This window comes from Oryx dammah, unplaced genomic scaffold (genome assembly GCF_014754425.2).
Source record: "Oryx dammah isolate SB20612 unplaced genomic scaffold, SCBI_Odam_1.1 HiC_scaffold_23, whole genome shotgun sequence".
In the NCBI taxonomy this organism is placed as follows: Eukaryota; Metazoa; Chordata; class Mammalia; order Artiodactyla; family Bovidae; genus Oryx; species Oryx dammah.
The window spans coordinates 57673161-57673410 of NW_024070207.1; positions in this window are offsets into that span (position 1 = coordinate 57673161).

Sequence of the window (250 nt, forward strand, 5' to 3'; positions counted from 1 at the left end):
CCCCGGGCCGGGGCCGGGGGCCATAGCCTAGCTCGGGGGCGGGCCGCCTAGCGGGGGAGGGGGGCACGCCCCCGGGGTGGGGGCAGCTCCACGCCCCTCCGGTTAACCCTTAGCTGTCCGCGGCCCGGCGCGGGCATGCTCCCTCGCACCCCGCCAGGAAAAAAAAAAAAATGGGTAGCGGGGGATGGGCGGGCGCGCCGGGCGTTGCTTGGCTACCGCCCCCCCCCCCGCGAAGGCGCGGGGGCGCGCC